The sequence below is a fragment of the Equus caballus genome, chromosome 1 (genome assembly GCF_041296265.1).
Source record: "Equus caballus isolate H_3958 breed thoroughbred chromosome 1, TB-T2T, whole genome shotgun sequence".
Classification (NCBI taxonomy): domain Eukaryota; kingdom Metazoa; phylum Chordata; class Mammalia; order Perissodactyla; family Equidae; genus Equus; species Equus caballus.
In genome coordinates this window covers 71,159,281-71,180,421 of record NC_091684.1, presented here as the reverse complement: position 1 = coordinate 71,180,421, position 21,141 = coordinate 71,159,281, and positions in this window count along the sequence as shown.

Below are 21,141 nucleotides of genomic sequence, written 5' to 3'. Positions count from 1 at the left end.
AAAGACGGAGATACGCCCCAAAGCATCTTGCTTCCAGGTCTTTGGGAATCTAAGAAAAAACTCGCTCTGCACAGTGCTCTTACAGCCTACCGGGAACATCTCTTCCAAAGGACTGTGAAACGCAGATTCTTTGCAGGCCTGATCTGGCTGAAGTAGGACTTCTGCTCTGGGTGTGCTACATTGCCCTAGAGCTGAAAGGCACAACGTGCAGGCTTCTTTCCAAAGGGCGAGTTGGGCCCCACAGCATCTTGCTTCCAGCTCTTTGGGAAGCTAAGAAACAACTCGCTCTGCACAGTGCTCTTACAGCCTACCGGGAACATCTCTTCCAAAGGCCTGTGAAACGCAGTTTCTTTGCAGGCGTGATCTGGCTGAAGTAGGACTCCTGCTGTGGGTGTGCTACATTGCCCTAGAGCTGAAAGGCACAACGTGCAGGCTTCTTTCCAAAGGGCGAGTTGGGCCCCACAGCATCTTGCTTCCAGCTCTTTGGGAAGCTAAGAAACAACTCGCTCTGCACAGTGCTCTTACAGCCTACCGGGAACATCTCTTCCAAAGGCCTGTGAAACGCAGTTTCTTTGCAGGCCTGATCTGGCTGAAGTAGGACTTCTGCTCTGGGTGTGCTACATTGCCCTAGAGCTGAAAGGCACAACGTGCAGGCTTCCTTCCAAAGGGCGAGTTGGGCCCCACAGCATCTTGCTTCCAGCTCTTTGGGAAGCTAAGAATCAACTCTCTCTGCACAGTGCTCTTACATCCTACCGGAAACATCTCTTCCAAAGGCCTGTGAAACGCAGTTTCTTTGCAGGCCTGATCTGGCTGAAGTAGGACTTCTGCTCTGGGTGTGCTACATTGCCCTAGAGCTGAAAGGCACAACGTGCAGGCTTCTTTCCAAAGGGCGAGTTGGGCCCCACAGCATCTTGCTTCCAGCTCTTTGGGAAGCTAAGAAACAACTCGCTCTGCACAGTGCTCTTACAGCCTACCGGGAACATCTCTTCCAAAGGCCTGTGAAACGCAGTCTCTTTGCAGGCCTGATCTGGCTGAAGTAGGACTTCTGCTCTGGGTGTGCAACATTGCCTAGAGCTGCAAGGCACAACGTGCGCGCTTCTTTCCAAAGGGCGAATTGGGACCCACAGCATCTGGCTTCCAGCTCTTTGGGAAGCTAATAAACAACTCGCTCTGCACAGTGCTCTTACAGCCTACCGGGAACATCTCTTCCAAAGGCCTATGAAACGCAGTTTCTTTGCAGGCCTGATCTGGCTGAAGTAGGACTTCTGCTCTGGGTGTGCTACATTGCCCTAGAGCTGAAAGGCACAACTTGCAGGCTTCTTTCCAAAGGGCAAGTTGGGCCCCACAGCATCTTGCTTCCAGCTCTTTGGGAAGCTAAGAAACAACTCGCTCTGCACAGTGCTCTTACAGCCTACCGGGAACATCTCTTCCAAAGGCCTGTGAAACGCAGTTTCTTTGCAGGCCTGATCTGGCTGAAGTAGGACTCCTGCTCTGGGTGTGCTACATTGCCCTAGAGCTGAAAGGCACAACGTGCAGGCTTATTTCCAAAGGGCGAGTTGGGCCCCACAGCATCTTGCTTCCAGCTCTTTGGGAAGCTAAGAAACAACTCGCTCTGCACAGTGCTCTTACAGCCTACCGGGAACATCTCCTCCAAAGGCCTGTGAAACACAGTTTCTTTGCAGGCCTGATCGGGCTGAAGTAGGACTTCTGCTCTGGGTGTGCTACATTGCCCTAGAGCTGAAAGGCACAACGTGCAGGCTTCTTTCCAAAGGGCGAATTGGGCCCCACAGCATCTTGCTTCCAGCTCTTTGGGAAGCTAAGAATCAACTCTCTCTGCACAGTGCTCTTACATCCTACCGGAAACATCTCTTCCAAAGGCCTGTGAAACGCAGTTTCTTTGCAGGCCTGATCTGGCTGAAGTAGGACTTCTGCTCTGGGTGTGCTACATTGCCCTAGAGCTGAAAGGCACAACGTGCAGGCTTCTTTCCAAAGGGCGAGTTGGGCCCCACAGCATCTTGCTTCCAGCTCTTTGGGAAGCTAAGAAACAACTCGCTCTGCACAGTGCTCTTACAGCCTACCGGGAACATCTCTTCCAAAGGCCTGTGAAACGCAGTCTCTTTGAAGGCCTGATCTGGCTGAAGTAGGACTTCTGCTCTGGGTGTGCAACATTGCCTAGAGCTGCAAGGCACAACGTGCGCGCTTCTTTCCAAAGGGCGAATTGGGACCCACAGCATCTTGCTTCCAGCTCTTTGGGAAGCTAAAAAACAACTCGCTCTACACAGTGCTCTTACAGCCTACCGGGAACATCTCTTCCAAAGACCTGTGAAACGCAGTATCTTTGCAGGCCTGATCTGGCTGAAGTAGGACTTCTGCTCTGGGTGTGCTACATTGCCTAGAGCTGAAAGGGAAAACGTGCAGGCTTCTTTCCAAAGCGCGAGTTGGGCCCCACAGCATCTTGCTTCCAGCTCTTTGGGAAGCTAAGAAACAACTCGCTCTGCACAGTGCTCTTACAGCCTACCGGGAACATCTCTTCCAAAGGCCTGTGAAACGCAGTTTCTTTGCAGGCCTGACCTGGCTCAAGTAGGACACCTGCTCTGGGTGTGCTACATTGCCCTAGAGCTGAAAGGCACAACGTGCAGGCTTCTTTCCAAAGGTCGAGTAGGGCCCCACAGCATCTTGCTTTCAGCTGTTTGGGAAGCTAAGAAACAACTCGCTCTGCACAGTGCTCTTACAGCCTACCGGGAACCACTCTTCCAAAGGCCTGTGAAACGCAGTTTCTTTGCAGGCCTGATCTGGCTGAAGTAGGACTTCTGCTCTGGGTGTGCTACATTGCCCTAGAGCTGAAAGGCACAACGTGCAGGCTTCTTTCCAAAGGGCGAGTTGGGCCCCACAGCATCTTGCTTCCAGCTCTTTGGGAAGCTAAGAAACAACTCGCTCTGCACAGTGCTCTTACAGCCTACCGGGAACATCTCTTCCAAAGGCCTGTCAAACGCAGTTTCTTTGCAGGCCTGATCTGGCTGAAGTAGGACTTCTTCTCTAGGTGTGCTACATTGCCTAGAGCTGAAAGGCACAACGTGCAGGCTTCTTTCCAAAGGGCGAGTTGGGCCCCACAGCATCTTGCTTCCAGCTCTTTGGGAAGCTAAGAAACAACTCGCTCTGCACAGTGCTCTTACAGCCTACTGTGAACAACTCTTCCAAAGGCCTGTGAAACGCAGTTTCCTTGCAGGCCTGATCTGGCTGAAGTAGGACTTCTGCTCTGGGTGTGCTACATTGCCCTAGAGCAGAAAGGCACAACGTGCAGGCTTCTTTCCAAATGGCGAGTTGGGCCCCACAGCATCTTGCTTCCAGCTCTTTGGGAAGCTAAGAAACAACTCGCTCTGCACAGTGCTCTTACAGCCTACCGGGAACAATCTTCCAAAGGCCCGTGAAAAGCAGTTTCTTTGCAGGCCTGATTTCGCTGAAGTAGAACTTCTTCTCTGGGTGTGGTACATTGCCCTAGAGCTGAAAGGGAAAACGTGCAGGCTTCTTTCCAAAGGGCGAGTTGGGCCCCACAGCATCTTGCTTCCAGCTCTTTGGGAAGCTAAGAAACAACTCGCTCTGCACAGTGCTCTTACAGCCTACCGGGAACATCTCTTCCAAAGGCCTGTGAAACGCAGTTTCTTTGCAGGCCTGATCTGGCTGAAGTAGGACTTCTGCTCTAGGTGTGCTACATTGCCTAGAGCTGAAAGGCACAATGTGCAGGCTTCTTTCCAAAGGGCGAGTTGGGCCCCACAGCATCTTGCTTCCAGCTCTTTGGGAAGCTAAGAAACAACTCGCTCTGCACTGTGCTCTTACAGCCTACCGGGAACAATCTTCCAAAGGCCCGTGAAAAGCAGTTTCTTTGCAGGCCTGATGTCGCTGAAGTAGAACTTCTGCTCTGGGTGTGGTACATTGCCCTAGAGCTGAAAGGCACAACGTGCAGGCTTCTTTCCAAAGGGCGAGTTGGGCCCCACAGCATCTTGCTTCCAGCTCTTTGGGAAGCTAAGAAACAACTCGCTCTGCACAGTGCTCTTACAGCCTACCGGGAACATCTCTTCCAAAGGCCTGTGAAACGCAGTTTCTTTGCAGGCCTGACCTGGCTCAAGTAGGACACCTGCTCTGGGTGTGCTACATTGCCCTAGAGCTGAATGGCACAACGTGCAGGCTTCTTTTCAAAGGGCGATTTGGACCCCACAGCATCTTGCTTCCAGCTCTTTGGGAAGCTAACAAACAACTCGCTCTGCACAGTGCTCTTACAGTCTACCAGGAACAACTCTTCCAAAGGCCTGTGAAACGCAGTTTCTTTGCAGGCCTGATCTGGCTGAAGTAGTACTTCTGCTCTGGGTGTGCTACATTGCCCTAGAGCTGAAAGGCACAACGTGCAGGCTTCTTTCCAAAGGGCGAGTTGGGCCCCACAGCATCTTGCTTCCAGCTCTTTGGGAAACTAGGAAACAACTCGCTCTGCACAGTGCTCTTACAGCCTACCGGGAATAATCTTCCAAAGGCCCGTGAAAAGCAGTTTCTTTGCAGGCCTGATGTCGCAGAAGTAGAACTTCTGCTCTGGGTGTGGTACATTGCCCTAGAGCTGAAAGGCACAACGTGCAGGCTTCCTTCCAAAGGGCGAGTTGGGCTCCACAGCATCTTGCTGTCAGCTCTTTGGGAAGCTAAGAAACAACTCGCTCTGCACAGTGCTCTTACAGCCTACCGGGAACATCTCTTCCAAAGGCCTGTGAAACGCAGTTTCTTTGCAGGCCTGATCTTGCAGAAGTAGGACTTCTGCTCTGGGTGTGCTACATTGCACTTGAGCTGAAAGGCACAACTTGCAGGCTTCTTTCCAAAGGGCGAGTTGTGCCCCACAGCATCTTGCTTCCAGCTCTTTGGGAAGCTAAGAAACAACTCGCTCTGCACAGTGCTCTTACAGCCTACCGGGAACATCTCTTCCAAAGGCCTGTGAAACGCAGTTTCTTTGCAGGCCTTATCTGGCTGAAGTAGGACTTCTGCTCTGGGTGTGCTACATTGCCCTAGAGCTGAAAGTCACAACGCGCAGGCTTCTTTTCAAAGGGCGAGTTGGGCCCCACAGCATCTTGCTTCCAGCTCTTTGGGAAGCTAAGAAACAACTCGCTCTGCACAGTGCTCTTACAGCCTACCGGGAACATCTCTTCCAAAGGCCTGTGAAACGCAGTTTCTTTGCAGGCCTGATCTGGCTGAAGTAGGACTTCTGCTCTGGGTGTGCTACATTGCCCTTGAGCTGAAAGGCACAACTTGCAGGCTTCTTTCCAAAGGGCAAGTTGGGCCCCACAGCATCTTGCTTCCAGCTCTTTGGGAAGCTAAGAAACAACTCGCTCTGCACAGTGCTCTTACAGCCTACCGGGAACATCTCTTCCAAAGGCCTGTTAAAAGCAGTTTCTTTGCAGGCCTGATCTGGCTGAAGTAGGACTCCTGCTCTGGGTGTGCTACATTGCCCTAGAGCTGAAAGGCACAACGTGCAGGCTTCTTTCCAAAGGGCGAGTTGGGCCCCACAGCATCTTGCTTCCAGCTCTTTGGGAAGCTAAGAAACAACTCGCTCTGCACAGTGCTCTTACAGCCTACCGGGAACATCTCTTCCAAAGGCCTGTGAAACGCAGTTTCTTTGCAGGCCTGATCTGGCTGAAGTAGGACTTCTGCTCTGGGTGTGCTACATTGCCCTAGAGCTGAAAGGCACAACTTGCAGGCTTCTTTCCAAAGGGCAAGTTGGGCCCCACAGCATCTTGCTTCCAGCTCTTTGGGAAGCTAAGAAACAACTCGCTCTGCACAGTGCTCTTACAGCCTACCGGGAACATCTCTTCCAAAGGCTTGTGAAACGCAGTTTCTTTGCAGGCCTGATCTGGCTGAAGTAGGACTCCTGCTCTGGGTGTGCTACATTGCCCTAGAGCTGAAAGGCACAACGTGCAGGCTTCTTTCCAAAGGGCGAGTTGGGCCCCACAGCATCTTGCTTCCAGCTCTTTGGGAAGCTAAGAAACAACTCGCTCTGCACAGTGCTCTTACAGCCTACCGGGAACATCTCCTCCAAAGGCCTGTGAAACACAGTTTCTTTGCAGGCCTGATCTGGCTGAAGTAGGACTTCTGCTCTGGGTGTGCTACATTGCCCTAGAGCTGAAAGGCACAACGTGCAGGCTTCTTTCCAAAGGGCGAGTTGGGCCCCACAGCATCTTGCTTCCAGCTCTTTGGGAAGCTAAGAATCAACTCTCTCTGCACAGTGCTCTTACATCCTACCGGAAACATCTCTTCCAAAGGCCTGTGAAACGCAGTTTCTTTGCAGGCCTGATCTGGCTGAAGTAGGACTTCTGCTCTGGGTGTGCTACATTGCCCTAGAGCTGAAAGGCACAACGTGCAGGCTTCTTTCCAAAGGGCGAGTTGGGCCCCACAGCATCTTGCTTCCAGCTCTTTGGGAAGCTAAGAAACAACTCGCTCTGCACAGTGCTCTTACAGCCTACCGGGAACATCTCTTCCAAAGGCCTGTGAAACGCAGTCTCTTTGCAGGCCTGATCTGGCTGAAGTAGGACTTCTGCTCTGGGTGTGCAACATTGCCTAGAGCTGCAAGGCACAACGTGCGCGCTTCTTTCCAAAGGGCGAATTGGGACACACAGCATCTTGCTTCCAGCTCTTTGGGAAGCTAAGAAACAACTCGCTCTGCACAGTGCTCTTACAGCCTACCGGGAACATCTCTTCCAAAGGCCTGTGAAACGCAGTATCTTTGCAGGCCTGATCTGGCTGAAGTAGGACTTCTGCTCTGGGTGTGCTACATTGAGTAGAGCTGAAAGGGAAAACGTGCAGGCTTCTTTCCAAAGCGCGAGTTGGGCCCCACAGCATCTTGCTTCCAGCTCTTTGGGAAGCTAAGAAACAACTCGCTCTGCACAGTGCTCTTACAGCCTAGGGGGAACATCTCTTCCAAAGGCCTGTGAAACGCAGTTTCTTTGCAGGCCTGATCTGGCTGAAGTAGGACTTCTTCTCTAGGTGTGCTACATTGCCTCGAGCTGAAAGGCACAACGTGCAGGCTTCTTTCCAAAGGGCGAGTTGGGCCACACAGCATCTTGCTTCCAGCTCTTTGGGAAGCTAAGAAACAACTCGCTCTGCACAGTGCTCTTACAGCCTACCGGGAACCACTCTTCCAAAGGCCTGTGAAACACAGTTTCTTTGCAGGCCTGATCTGGCTGAAGTAGGACTCCTTCTCTGGGTGTGCTACATTGCCCTAGAGCTGAAAGGCACAACGTGCAGGCTTCTTTCCAAAGGGCGAGTTGGGCCCCACAGCATCTTGCTTCCAGCTCTTTGGGAAGCTAAGAAACAACTCGCTCTGCACAGTGCTCTTACAGCCTACCGGGAACATCTCTTCCAAAGGCTTGTGAAACGCAGTTTCTTTGCAGGCCTGATCTGGCTGAAGTAGGACTCCTGCTCTGGGTGTGCTACATTGCCCTAGAGCTGAAAGGCACAACGTGCAGGCTTCTTTCCAAAGGGCGAGTTGGGCCCCACAGCATCTTGCTTCCAGCTCTTTGGGAAGCTAAGAAACAACTCGCTCTGCACAGTGCTCTTACAGCCTACCGGGAACCACTCTTCCAAAGGCCTGTGAAACACAGTTTCTTTGCAGGCCTGATCTGGCTGAAGTAGGACTCCTTCTCTGGGTGTGCTACATTGCCCTAGAGCTGAAAGGCACAACGTGCAGGCTTCTTTCCAAAGGGCGAGTTGGGCCCCACAGCATCTTGCTTCCAGCTCTTTGGGAAGCTAAGAAACAACTCGCTCTGCACAGTGCTCTTACAGCCTACCGGGAACATCTCTTCCAAAGGCTTGTGAAACGCAGTTTCTTTGCAGGCCTGATCTGGCTGAAGTAGGACTCCTGCTCTGGGTGTGCTACATTGCCCTAGAGCTGAAAGGCACAACGTGCAGGCTTCTTTCCAAAGGGCGAGTTGGGCCCCACAGCATCTTGCTTCCAGCTCTTTGGGAAGCTAAGAAACAACTCGCTCTGCACAGTGCTCTTACAGCCTACCGGGAACATCTCCTCCAAAGGCCTGTGAAACACAGTTTCTTTGCAGGCCTGATCTGGCTGAAGTAGGACTCCTGCTCTGGGTGTGCTACATTGCCCTAGAGCTGAAAGGCACAACGTGCAGGCTTCTTTCCAAAGGGCGAGTTGGGCCCCACAGCATCTTGCTTCCAGCTCTTTGGGAAGCTAAGAATCAACTCTCTCTGCACAGTGCTCTTACATCCTACCGGAAACATCTCTTCCAAAGGCCTGTGAAACGCAGTTTCTTTGCAGGCCAGATCTGGCTGAAGTAGGACTTCTGCTCTGGGTGTGCTACATTGCCCTAGAGCTGAAAGGCACAACGTGCAGGCTTCTTTCCAAAGGGCGAGTTGGGACCCACAGCATCTTGCTTCCAGCTCTTTGGGAAGCTAAGAAACAACTCGCTCTGCACAGTGCTCTTACAGCCTACCGGGAACATCTCTTCCAAAGGCCTGTGAAACGCAGTCTCTTTGCAGGCCTGATCTGGCTGAAGTAGGACTTCTGCTCTGGGTGTGCAACATTGCCTAGAGCTGCAAGGCACAACGTGCGCGCTTATTTCCAAAGGGCGAATTGCGACCCACAGCATCTTGCTTCCAGCTCTTTGGGAAGCTAAGAAACAACTCGCTCTGCACAGTGCTCTTACAGCCTACCGGGAACATCTCTTCCAAAGGCCTGTGAAACGCAGTATCTTTGCAGGCCTGATCTGGCTGAAGTAGGACTTCTGCTCTGGGTGTGCTACATTGCCTAGAGCTGAAAGGGAAAACGTGCAGGCTTCTTTCCAAAGCGCGAGTTGGGCCCCACAGCATCTTGCTTCCAGCTCTTTGGGAAGCTAAGAAACAACTCGCTCTGCACAGTGCTCTTACAGCCTACCGGGAACATCTCTTCCAAAGGCCTGTGAAACGAAGTTTCTTTGCAGGCCTGACCTGGCTCAAGTAGGACACCTGCTCTGGGTGTGCTACATTGACCTAGAGCTGAAAGGCACAACGTGCAGGCTTCTTTCCAAAGGGCGAGTTGGGCCCCACAGCATCTTGCTTCCAGCTCTTTGGGAAACTAGGAAACAACTCGCTCTGCACAGTGCTCTTACAGCCTACCGGGAATAATCTTCCAAAGGCCCGTGAAAATCAGTTTCTTTGCAGGCCTGATGTCGCAGAAGTAGAACTTCTGCTCTGGGTGTGGTACATTGCCCTAGAGCTGAAAGGCACAACGTGCAGGCTTCCTTCCAAAGGGCGAGTTGGGCTCCACAGCATCTTGCTGTCAGCTCTTTGGGAAGCTAAGAAACAACTCGCTCTGCACAGTGCTCTTACAGCCTACCGGGAACATCTCTTCCAAAGGCCTGTGAAACGCAGTTTCTTTGCAGGCCTGATCTTGCTGAAGTAGGACTTCTGCTCTGGGTGTGCTACATTGCCCTTGAGCTGAAAGTCACAACTTGCAGGCTTCTTTCCAAAGGGCGAGTTGTGCCCCACAGCATCTTGCTTCCAGCTCTTTGGGAAGCTAAGAAACAACTCGCTCTGCACAGTGCTCTTACAGCCTACCGGGAACATCTCTTCCAAAGGCCTGTGAAACGCAGTTTCTTTGCAGGCCTTATCTGGCTGAAGTAGGACTTCTGCTCTGGGTGTGCTACATTGCCCTAGAGCTGAAAGTCACAACGCGCAGGCTTCTTTTCAAAGGGCGAGTTGGGCCCCAAAGCATCTTGCTTCCAGCTCTTTGGGAAGCTAAGAAACAACTCGCTCTGCACAGTGCTCTTACAGCCTACCGGGAACATCTCTTCCAAAGGCCTGTGAAACGCAGTTTCTTTGCAGGCCTGATCTGGCTGAAGTAGGACTTCTGCTCTGGGTGTGCTACATTGCCCTTGAGCTGAAAGGCACAACTTGCAGGCTTCTTTCCAAAGGGCAAGTTGGGCCCCACAGCATCTTGCTTCTAGCTCTTTGGGAAGCTCAGAAACAACTCGCTCTGCACAGTGCTCTTACAGCCTACCGGGAACATCTCTTCCAAAGGCCTGTGAAACGCAGTTTCTTTGCAGGCCTGATCTGGCTGAAGTAGGACTTCTGCTCTGGGTGTGCTACATTGCCCTAGAGCTGAAAGGCACAACTTGCAGGCTTCTTTCCAAAGGGCAAGTTGGGCCCCACAGCATCTTGCTTCCAGCTCTTTGGGAAGCTAAGAAACAACTCGCTCTGCACAGTGCTCTTACAGCCTACCGGGAACATCTCTTCCAAAGGCTTGTGAAACGCAGTTTCTTTGCAGGCCTGATCTGGCTGAAGTAGGACTCCTGCTCTGGGTGTGCTACATTGCCCTAGAGCTGAAAGGCACAACGTGCAGGCTTCTTTCCAAAGGGCGAGTTGGGCCCCACAGCATCTTGCTTCCAGCTCTTTGGGAAGCTAAGAAACAACTCGCTCTGCACAGTGCTCTTACAGCCTACCGGGAACATCTCCTCCAAAGGCCTGTGAAACACAGTTTCTTTGCAGGCCTGATCTGGCTGAAGTAGGACTTCTGCTCTGGGTGTGCTACATTGCCCTAGAGCTGAAAGGCACAACGTGCAGGCTTCTTTCCAAAGGGCGAGTTGGGCCCCACAGCATCTTGCTTCCAGCTCTTTGGGAAGCTAAGAATCAACTCTCTCTGCACAGTGCTCTTACATCCTACCGGAAACATCTCTTCCAAAGGCCTGTGAAACGCAGTTTCTTTGCAGGCCTGATCTGGCTGAAGTAGGACTTCTGCTCTGGGTGTGCTACATTGCCCTAGAGCTGAAAGGCACAACGTGCAGGCTTCTTTCCAAAGGGCGAGTTGGGCCCCACAGCATCTTGCTTCCAGCTCTTTGGGAAGCTAAGAAACAACTCGCTCTGCACAGTGCTCTTACAGCCTACCGGGAACATCTCTTCCAAAGGCCTGTGAAACGCAGTCTCTTTGCAGGCCTGATCTGGCTGAAGTAGGACTTCTGCTCTGGGTGTGCAACATTGCCTAGAGCTGCAAGGCACAACGTGCGCGCTTCTTTCCAAAGGGCGAATTGGGACACACAGCATCTTGCTTCCAGCTCTTTGGGAAGCTAAGAAACAACTCGCTCTGCACAGTGCTCTTACAGCCTACCGGGAACATCTCTTCCAAAGGCCTGTGAAACGCAGTATCTTTGCAAGCCTGATCTGGCTGAAGTAGGACTTCTGCTCTGGGTGTGCTACATTGAGTAGAGCTGAAAGGGAAAACGTGCAGGCTTCTTTCCAAAGCGCGAGTTGGGCCCCACAGCATCTTGCTTCCAGCTCTTTGGGAAGCTAAGAAACAACTCGCTCTGCACAGTGCTCTTACAGCCTACCGGGAACATCTCTTCCAAAGGCCTGTGAAACGAAGTTTCTTTGCAGGCCTGACCTGGCTCAAGTAGGACACCTGCTCTGGGTGTGCTACATTGACCTAGAGCTGAAAGGCACAACGTGCAGGCTTCTTTCCAAAGGGCGAGTTCAGCCCCACAGCATCTTGCTTCCAGCTGTTTGGGAAGCTAACAAACAACTCGCTCTGCACAGTGCTCTTACAGCCTACCGGGAACCACTCTTCCAAAGGCCTGTGAAACGCAGTTTCTTTGCAGTCCTGATCTGGCTGAAGTAGGACTTCTGCTCTGGGTGTGCTACATTGCCCTAGAGCTGAAAGGCACAACGTGCAGGCTTCTTTCCAAAGGGCGAGTTGGGCCCCACAGCATCTTGCTTCCAGCTCTTTGGGAAGCTAAGAAACAACTCGCTCTGCACAGTGCTCTTACAGCCTACCGGGAACATCTCTTCCAAAGGCCTGTGAAACGCAGTTTCTTTGCAGGCCTGATCTGGCTGAAGTAGGACTTCTTCTCTAGGTGTGCTACATTGCCTAGAGCTGAAAGGCACAACGTGCAGGCTTCTTTCCAAAGGGCGAGTTGGGCCACACAGCATCTTGCTTCCAGCTCTTTGGGAAGCTAAGAAACAACTCGCTCTGCACAGTGCTCTTACAGCCTACCGGGAACCACTCTTCCAAAGGCCTGTGAAACACAGTTTCTTTGCAGGCCTGATCTGGCTGAAGTAGGACTCCTTCTCTGGGTGTGCTACATTGCCCTAGAGCTGAAAGGCACAACGTGCAGGCTTCTTTCCAAAGGGCGAGTTGGGCCCCACAGCATCTTGCTTCCAGCTCTTTGGGAAGCTAAGAAACAACTCGCTCTGCACAGTGCTCTTACAGCCTACCGGGAACATCTCTTCCAAAGGCCTGTGAAACGCAGTTTCTTTTCAGGCCTGATCTGGCTGAAGTAGGACTTCTTATCTAGGTGTGCTACATTGCCTAGAGCTGAAAGGCACAACGTGCAGGCTTCTTTCCAAAGGGCGAGTTGGGCCACACAGCATCTTGCTTCCAGCTCTTTGGGAAGCTAAGAAACAACTCGCTCTGCACAGTGCTCTTACAGCCTACCGGGAACATCTCTTCCAAAGGCCTGTGAAACACAGTTTCTTTGCAGGCCTGATCTGGCTGAAGTAGGACTCCTTCTCTGGGTGTGCTACATTGCCCTAGAGCTGAAAGGCACAACGTGCAGGCTTCTTTCCAAAGGGCGAGTTGGGCCCCACAGCATCTTGCTTCCAGCTCTTTGGGAAGATGAGAAACAACTCGCTCTGCACAGTGCTCTTGCAGCCTACCGGGAACATCTCTTCCAAAGGCCTGTGAAACGCAGTTTCTTTGCAGGCTTGATCTGGCTGAAGTAGGACTTCTGCTCTGGTTGTGCTACATTGCCCTAGAGCTGAAAGGCACAACGTGCAGGCTTCTTTCCAAAGGGCGAGTTGGGCCCCACAGCATCTTGCTTCCAGCTCTTTGGGAAGCTAAGAAACAACTCGCTCTGCACAGTGCTCTTACAGCCTACCGGGAACATCTCTTCCAAAGGCCTGTGAAATGCAGTTTCTTTGCAGGCCTGATCTGGCTGAAGTAGGACTCCTGCTCTGGGTGTGCAACATTGCCTAGAGCTGAAAGGCACAACGTGCAGGCTTCTTTCCAAAGGGCGAGTTGGGCCCCACAGCATCTTGCTTCCAGCTCTTTGGGAAGCTAAGAAACAACTCGCTCTGCACAGTGCTCTTACAGCCTACCGGGAACATCTCTTCCAAAGGCCTGTGAAATACAGTTTCTTTGCCGGCCTGATCTGGCTGAAGTAGGACTCCTGCTCTGTGTGTGCTACATTGCCCTAGAGCTGAAAGGCACAACGTGCAGGCTTCTTTCCAAAGGGCGAGTTGGGCCCCACAGCATCTTGCTTCCAGCTCTTTGGGAAGCTAAGAAACAACTCGCTCTGCACAGTGCTCTTACAGCCTACCGGGAACATCTCTTCCAAAGGCGTGTGAAACGCAGTTTCTTTGCAGGCCTGACCTGGCTGAAGTAGGACTTTTGCTCTGGGTGTGCTACATTGCCCTAGAGCTGAAAGGCACAACGTGCAGGCTTCTTTCCAAAGGGCGAGTTGGGCCCCACAGCATCTTGCTTCCAGCTCTTTGGGAAGCTCAGAAACAACTCGCTCTGCACAGTGCTCTTACAGCCTACCGGGAACATCTCTTCCAAAGGCCTGTGAAACGCAGTTTCTTTGCAGGCCTGATCTGGCTGAAGTAGGGCTCCTGCTCTGGGTGTTGTACATTGCCCTAGAGCTTCAACGCACAAGGCCGAGCCTTGTATAAAAGGGGCAGAGAGGCCCCAAAGCATCCTTCTTCTAGCTCCTTGGGAAGCTAAGAAACAGCTCGCTCTGCACAGTATTCTTACAGCCTACCGGAACATCTCTTACAAAGGCCAGTGAAACGCAGTTTCTTTGCAGGCCTGATCTGCCTGAAGTAGAACTTCTGCTCTGCGTGTGCTACATTGCCCTAGAGCTGAAAGGCACAACGTGCGGTCTTCTTTCCAAAGGGCGAGTTGGGAGCAAAGCATCTAGCTTCCAGCTCTTTGGGAAGCTAAGAAACAACTCGCTCTGCACATTCCTCTTACAGACTACCGGGAACATCTCTTCCAAAGGCCCGTGAAAAGTAGTTTCTTTGCAGGCCTGATCTGCCTGAAGTAGAACTTCTGCTCTGGGTGTGCTGCATTGCCATAGAACTTCCATGCACAAGGCCCTACCTTGTATCCACCTGGAGAGAGGCCCTAAAGAATCTTGCTTCCAGCGATTTGGGAAGCTAAGAAAAAACTCGCTGTGCACAGTGCTCTTACAGCCTACCGAGAACATCTCTTCCACAGTCCTGTGAAACGCAGTTTTCCTTGCAGGCCTGATCTGGCTGAAGTAGAACTTCTGCTCTGGGTGTGCTACATTGCCCTAGAGCTGAAAGGCACAAAGTGCTGAATCATTTCCAAAGACGGATACGCCCCAAGGCATCTTGCTTCCAGGTCTTTGGGAATCTAAGAAACAACTCGCTCTGCACAGTGCTCTTACAGCCTACCGGGAACATCTCTTCCAAAGGCCTGTGAAACGCAGTTTCTTTGCAGGCCTGATCTGGCTGAAGTAGGACTTCTTCTCTAGGTGTGCTACATTGCCTAGAGCTGAAAGGCACAACGTGCAGGCTTCTTTCCAAAGGGCGAGTTGGGCCACACAGCATCTTGCTTCCAGCTCTTTGGGAAGCTAAGAAACAACTCGCTCTGCACAGTGCTCTTACAGCCTACCGGGAACATCTCTTCCAAAGGCCTGTGAAACACAGTTTCTTTGCAGGCCTGATCTGGCTGAAGTAGGACTCCTTCTCTGGGTGTGCTACATTGCCCTAGAGCTGAAAGGCACAACGTGCAGGCTTCTTTCCAAAGGGCGAGTTGGGCCCCACAGCATCTTGCTTCCAGCTCTTTGGGAAGATGAGAAACAACTCGCTCTGCACAGTGCTCTTGCAGCCTACCGGGAACATCTCTTCCAAAGGCCTGTGAAACGCAGTTTCTTTGCAGGCTTGATCTGGCTGAAGTAGGACTTCTGCTCTGGTTGTGCTACATTGCCCTAGAGCTGAAAGGCACAACGTGCAGGCTTCTTTCCAAAGGGCGAGTTGGGCCCCACAGCATCTTGCTTACAGCTCTTTGGGAAGCTAAGAAACAACTCGCTCTGCACAGTGCTCTTACAGCCTACCGGGAACATCTCTTCCAAAGGCCTGTGAAATGCAGTTTCTTTGCAGGCCTGATCTGGCTGAAGTAGGACTCCTGCTCTGGGTGTGCAACATTGCCTAGAGCTGAAAGGCACAACGTGCAGGCTTCTTTCCAAAGGGCGAGTTGGGCCCCACAGCATCTTGCTTCCAGCTCTTTGGGAAGCTAAGAAACAACTCGCTCTGCACAGTGCTCTTACAGCCTACCGGGAACATCTCTTCCAAAGGCCTGTGAAATACAGTTTCTTTGCCGGCCTGATCTGGCTGAAGTAGGACTCCTGCTCTGTGTGTGCTACATTGCCCTAGAGCTGAAAGGCACAACGTGCAGGCTTCTTTCCAAAGGGCGAGTTGGGCCCCACAGCATCTTGCTTCCAGCTCTTTGGGAAGCTAAGAAACAACTCGCTCTGCACAGTGCTCTTACAGCCTACCGGGAACATCTCTTCCAAAGGCGTGTGAAACGCAGTTTCTTTGCAGGCCTGACCTGGCTGAAGTAGGACTTTTGCTCTGGGTGTGCTACATTGCCCTAGAGCTGAAAGGCACAACGTGCAGGCTTCTTTCCAAAGGGCGAGTTGGGCCCCACAGCATCTTGCTTCCAGCTCTTTGGGAAGCTCAGAAACAACTCGCTCTGCACAGTGCTCTTACAGCCTACCGGGAACATCTCTTCCAAAGGCCTGTGAAACGCAGTTTCTTTGCAGGCCTGATCTGGCTGAAGTAGGGCTCCTGCTCTGGGTGTTGTACATTGCCCTAGAGCTTCAACGCACAAGGCCGAGCCTTGTATAAAAGGGGCAGAGAGGCCCCAAAGCTTCCTTCTTCTAGCTCCTTGGGAAGCTAAGAAACAGCTCGCTCTGCACAGTATTCTTACAGCCTACCGGAACATCTCTTACAAAGGCCAGTGAAACGCAGTTTCTTTGCAGGCCTGATCTGCCTGAAGTAGAACTTCTGCTCTGCGTGTGCTACATTGCCCTAGAGCTGAAAGGCACAACGTGCGGTCTTCTTTCCAAAGGGCGAGTTGGGAGCAAAGCATCTAGCTTCCAGCTCTTTGGGAAGCTAAGAAACAACTCGCTCTGCACATTCCTCTTACAGACTACCGGGAACATCTCTTCCAAAGGCCCGTGAAAAGTAGTTTCTTTGCAGGCCTGATCTGCCTGAAGTAGAACTTCTGCTCTGGGTGTGCTGCATTGCCATAGAACTTCCATGCACAAGGCCCTACCTTGTATCCACCTGGAGAGAGGCCCTAAAGAATCTTGCTTCCAGCGATTTGGGAAGCTGATAAAAAACTCGCTGTGCACAGTGCTCTTACAGCCCACCGAGAACATCTCTTACAAAGGCCTGTGAAACGCAGTTTTTTTGCAGGCGTCATGTGGCTGAAGTAGAACTTCTGCTCTGGGTGTGCTACATTGCCCTAGAGCTGAAAGGCACAAAGTGCTGAATCATTTCCAAAGACGGAGATACGCCCCAAAGCATCTTGCTTCCAGGTCTTTGGGAATCTAAGAAAAAACTCGCTCTGCACAGTGCTCTTACAGCCTACCGGGAACATCTCTTCCAAAGGACTGTGAAACGCAGATTCTTTGCAGGCCTGATCTGGCTGAAGTAGGACTTCTGCTCTGGGTGTGCTACATTGCCCTAGAGCTGAAAGGCACAACGTGCAGGCTTCTTTCCAAAGGGCGAGTTGGGCCCCACAGCATCTTGCTTCCAGCTCTTTGGGAAGCTAAGAAACAACTCGCTCTGCACAGTGCTCTTACAGCCTACCGGGAACATCTCTTCCAAAGGCCTGTGAAACGCAGTTTCTTTGCAGGCGTGATCTGGCTGAAGTAGGACTTCCGCTATTGGTGTGCTAAATTGCCTAGAGCTGAAAGGCACAACGTGCAGGCTTCTTTCCAAAGGGCGAGTTGGGCCCCACAGCATCTTGCTTCCAGCTCTTTGGGAAGCTAAGAAACAACTCGCTCTGCACAGTGCTCTTACAGCCTACCGGGAACATCTCTTCCAAAGGCCTGTGAAACGCAGTTTCTTTGCAGGCCTGATCGGGCTGAAGTAGGACTTCTGCTCTGGGTGTGCTACATTGCCCTAGAGCTGAAAGGCACAACGTGCAGGCTTCTTTCCAAAGGGCGAGTTGGGCCCCACAGCATCTTGCTTCCAGCTCTTTGGGAAGCTAAGAAACAACTCGCTCTGCACAGTGCTCTTACAGCCTACCGGGAACATCTCTTCCAAAGGCCTGTGAGACGCAGTTTCTTTGCAGGCATGATCTGGCTGAAGTAGGACTTCTGCTCTGGGTGTGCTACATTGCCCTAGAGCTGAAAGGCACAACGTGCAGGCTTCTTTCCAAAGGGCGAGTTGGGCCCCACAGCATCTTGCTTCCAGCTCTTTGGGAAGCTAAGAAACAACTCGCTGTGCGCAGTGCTCTTACAGCCTACCGGGAACATCTCTTCCAAAGGCCTGTGAAACGCAGTTTCCTTGCAGGCCTGACCTCGCTGAAGTAGGACTTCTGCTCTGGGTGTGCTACATTGCCCTAGAGCTGAAAGGCACAACGTGCAGGCTTCTTTCCAAAGGGCGAGTTGGGCCCCACAGCATCTTGCTTCCAGCTCTTTGGGAAGCTAAGAAACAACTCGCTCTGCGCAGTGCTCTTACGGCCTACCGGGTACAACTCTTCCAAAGGCCTGTGAAACGCAGTTTCTTTGCAGGCCTGACCTGGCTGAAGTAGGACTTCTGCTCTGGGTGTGCTACATTGCCCTAGAGCTGAAAGGCACAACGTGCAGTCTTCTTTCCAAAGAGCGAGTTGGGCCCCACAGCATCTTGCTTCCAGCTCTTTGGGAAGCTAAGAAACAACTCGCTCTGCACAGTGCTCTTACAGCCTACCGGGAACATCTCTTCCAAAGGCCTGTGAAACGCAGTTTCTTTGCAGGCCTGATCTGGCTGAAGTAGCACTTCTGCTCTAGGTGTGCTACATTGCCTAGAGCTGAAAGGCACAACGTGCAGGCTTCTTTCCAAAGGGCGAGTTGGGCCCCACAGCATCTTGCTTCCAGCTCTTTGGGAAGATGAGACACAACTCGCTCTGCACAGTGCTCTTGCAGCCTACCGGGAACATCTGTTCCAAAGGCCTGTGAAACGCAGTTTCTTTGCAGGCTTGATCTGGCTGAAGTAGGACTTCTGCTCTGGGTGTGCTACATTGCCCTAGAGCTGAAAGGCACGACGTGCAGGCTTCTTTCCAAAGGGCGAGTTGGGCCCCACAGCATCTTGCTTCCAGCTCTTTGGGAAGCTAAGAAACAACTCGCTCTGCACAGTGCTCTTACAGCCTACCGGGAACATCTCTTCCAAAGGCCTGTGAAACGCAGTCTCTTTGCAGGCCTGATCTGGCTGAAGTAGGACTTCTGCTCTGGGTGTGCAACATTGCCTAGAGCTGCAAGGCACAACGTGCGCGCTTCTTTCCAAAGGGCGAATTGGGCCCCACAGCATCTTGCTTCCAGCTCTTTGGGAAGCTAAGAAACAACTCGCTCTGCACACTGCTCTTACAGCCTACCGGGAACATCTCTTCCAAAGGCCTGTGAAACGCAGTTTCTTTGCAGGCCTGATCTGGATGAAGTAGGACTCCTGCTCTGGGTGTGCTACATTGCCCTAGAGCTGAAAGGCACAACGTGCAGGCTACTTTCCAAAGGGCGAGTTGGGCCCCACAGCATCTTGCTTCCAGCTCTTTGGGAAGCTCAGAAACAACTCGCTCTGCACAGTGCTCTTACAGCCTACGGGAACATCTCTTCCAAAGGCCTGTGAAACGCAGTTTCTTTGCAGGCCTGATCTGGCTGAAGTAGGACTCCTGCTCTGGGTGTGCTACATTGCCCTAGAGCTGAAAGGCACAACGTGCAGGCTTCTTTCCAAAGGGCGAGTTGGGCCCCACAGCATCTTGCTTCCAGCTATTTGGGAAGCTAAGAAACAACTCGCTCTGCACAGTGCTCTTACAGCCTACCGGGAACATCTCCTAAAAAGGCCTGTGAAACGCAGTGTCTTTGCAGGCCTGATCTGGCTGAAGTAGGACTTCTGCTCTGGGTGTGCTACATTGCCTAGAGCTGAAAGGGAAAACGTGCAGGCTTCTTTCCAAAGGGCGAGTTGGCCCCCACAGCATCTTGCTTCCAGCTCTTTGGGAAGCTAAGAAACAACTCGCTCTGCACAGTGCTCTTACAGCCTACCGGGAACATCTCTTCCAAAGGCCTGTGAAACGCAGTTTCTTTGCAGGCCTGATCTGGATGAAGTAGGACTCCTGCTCTGGGTGTGCTACATTGCCCTAGAGCTGAAAGGCACAACGTGCAGGCTACTTTCCAAAGGGCGAGTTGGGCCCCACAGCATCTTGCTTCCAGCTCTTTGGGAAGCTCAGAAACAACTCGCTCTGCACAGTGCTCTTACAGCCTACCGGGAACATCTCTTCCAAAGGCCTGTGAAACGCAGTTTCTTTGCAGGCCTGATCTGGCTGAAGTAGGACTCCTGCTGTGGGTGTGCTACATTGCCCTAGAGCTGAAAGGCACAACGTGCAGGCTTCTTTCCAAAGGGCGAGTTGGGCCCCACAGCATCTTGCTTCCAGCTCTTTGGGAAGCTAAGAAACAACTCGCTCTGCACAGTGCTCTTACAGCCTACCGGGAACATCTCCTCCAAAGGCCTGTGAAACGCAGTTTCTTTGCAGGCCTGATCGGGCTGAAGTAGGACTTCTGATCTGGGTGTGCTACATTGCCCTAGAGCTGAAAGGCACAACGTGCAGGCTTCTTTCCAAAGGGCGAGTTGGGCCCCACAGCATCTTGCTTCCAGCTCTTTGGGAAGCTAAGAAACAACTCGCTCTGCACAGTGCTCTTACAGCCTACCGGGAACATCTCTTCCAAAGGCCTGTGAAACGCAGTTTCTTTGCAGGCCTGATCTGGCTGAAGTAGGACTTCTGCTCTGGGTTTGCAACATTGCCTAGAGCTGCAACTCACAAAGTGCGCGCTTCTTTCCAAAGGGCGAATTGGGCCCCACAGCATCTTGCTTCCAGCTCTTTGGGAAGCTAAGAAACAACTCGCTCTGCACAGTGCTCTTACAGCCTACCGGGAACATCTCTTCCAAAGGCCTGTGAAACGCAGTATCTTTGCAGGCCTGATCAGGCTGAAGTAGGACTTCTGCTCTGGGTGTGCTACATTGCCTAGAGCTGAAAGGGAAAACGTGCAGGCTTCTTTCCAAAGCGCGAGTTGGGCCCCACAGCATCTTGCTTCCAGCTCTTTGGGAAGCTAAGAAACAACTCGCTCTGCACAGTGCTCTTACAGCCTACCGGGAACATCTCTTCCAAAGGCCTGTGAAACGCAGTTTCTTTGCAGGCCTGACCTGGCTCAAGTAGGACACCTGCTCTGGGTGTGCTACATTGCCCTAGAGCTGAAAGGCACAACGTGCAGGCTTCTTTCCAAAGGTCGAGTTGGGCCCCACAGCATCTTGCTTCCAGCTCTTTGGGAAGCTAACAAACAACTCGCTCTGCACAGTGCTCTTACAGCCTACCGGGAACAACTCTTCCAAAGGCCTGTGAAACGCAGTTTCTTTCCAGGCCTGATCTGGCTGAAGTAGGACTTCTGCTCTGGGTGTGCTACATTGCCCTAGAGCTGAAAGGCACAACGTGCAGGCTTCTTTCCAAAGGGCGAGTTGGGCCCCACAGCATCTTGCTTCCAGCTCTTTGGGAAGCTAAGAAACAACTCGCTCTGCACAGTGCTCTTACAGCCTACCGGGAACATCTCTTCCAAAGGCCTGTGAAACGCAGTTTCTTTGCAGGCCTGATCTGGCTGAAGTAGGACTTCTTCTCTAGGTGTGCTACATTGCCTAGAGCTGAAAGGCACAACGTGCAGGCTTCTTTCCAAAGGGCGAGTTGGGCCACACAGCATCTTGCTTCCAGCTCTTTGGGAAGCTAAGAAACAACTCGCTCTGCACAGTGCTCTTACAGCCTAACGGGAACATCTCTTCCAAAGGCCTGTGAAACACAGTTTCTTTGCAGGCCTGATCTGGCTGAAGTAGGACTCCTTCTCTGGGTGTGCTACATTGCCC